The following is a 1055-nucleotide window of genomic DNA, read 5'->3' as shown; positions in this document are numbered from 1 at the left end:
TTGGCCAGGTTGGCACAATAAACCTTAACTATCTCAGGGTGTATTGTGATTGGAAAATCCCAGGAGACAGTTTTCTTGATCTTTTTCTCATGAATGTAAAATTCTAAAAGCTGCCTGAGTCCTGTGCTCTGTGAATACGTCCATCCAGATCACCCCTTGTTGCAGCGGCTGCTCGGGGCTGTCAAGTTAGGGTCAACTCCTGGCAACCCTGTGTGCGACTGAAGGGAACACTGACCACAGCCTTTACCAAGCACGATCTCCTCTTGCAGGGCTCGTCTCTCTTCACCACATGTCCAAATTAGATGAGGCCAAGTCTTGCCATCCTTGCTTCTAACAAACATTCCGACTGTACTTCTTCAAAAATACTTTTGTTTTTCCTTCTAGCTATACAGAGTCCTTCCCATATTCTTCACCATCGCCGTTATTTAAAGGCACTAATTCATCTGTGGTCTTCCTTGTTCAACGTCCAACCTTCACAGGCATATGAGGTGATGGAAGATATCATGATTTGGGTCAAGTCCACCTGAGTCGTCAAATTGAGACGCCCTTGCTCTTTAACCCTTTAAAAAAGTCTTGTACAGATTTGCTTCCAAATAATATGTTGTTTGATCTCTGGACTGCTTCTTCCCTGAGCAAGCAAGAGGAAATCCTTGACAACTTCAATCTTCTCTCTGTTTATCATGATGTTACCTATCAGTCCAGTTGTGACCATAGTTGTTTTCTTGACCTTGACTTGCAATCACTGCAGTCTTTGATCTTCATCAGCAAGTGCTTCAAGTTCCTCCTCACTTTCAGCAAGCAACGGTATGCCATCTGCCTATCTCAGGTTGTTAATAAGCCTTCTTCCAATCCTGATGCCAAAGTCTTCGTATTGTGCTGCTTCTCAGATGATTTGCTCTGCATACAGATTGAATAATTATTGTGAACAGACATATCCCTGGCCCACATCTTTTCCTGATTTTAAATTTTAGTTGTTGTTATTGTTGTTGCTAAGTGTCACTGAGCCAGTTCCGACCCATAGGGGCCCTGTGCACAGCAGAAGGAAGCATGCCCGG

The sequence above is a fragment of the Echinops telfairi genome, unplaced genomic scaffold (genome assembly GCF_000313985.2).
Source record: "Echinops telfairi isolate 266 unplaced genomic scaffold, ASM31398v2 ScPeMD7_3533;HRSCAF=4204_0, whole genome shotgun sequence".
NCBI lineage: Eukaryota > Metazoa > Chordata > Mammalia > Afrosoricida > Tenrecidae > Echinops > Echinops telfairi.
This window is presented reverse-complemented; position numbering follows the sequence as displayed.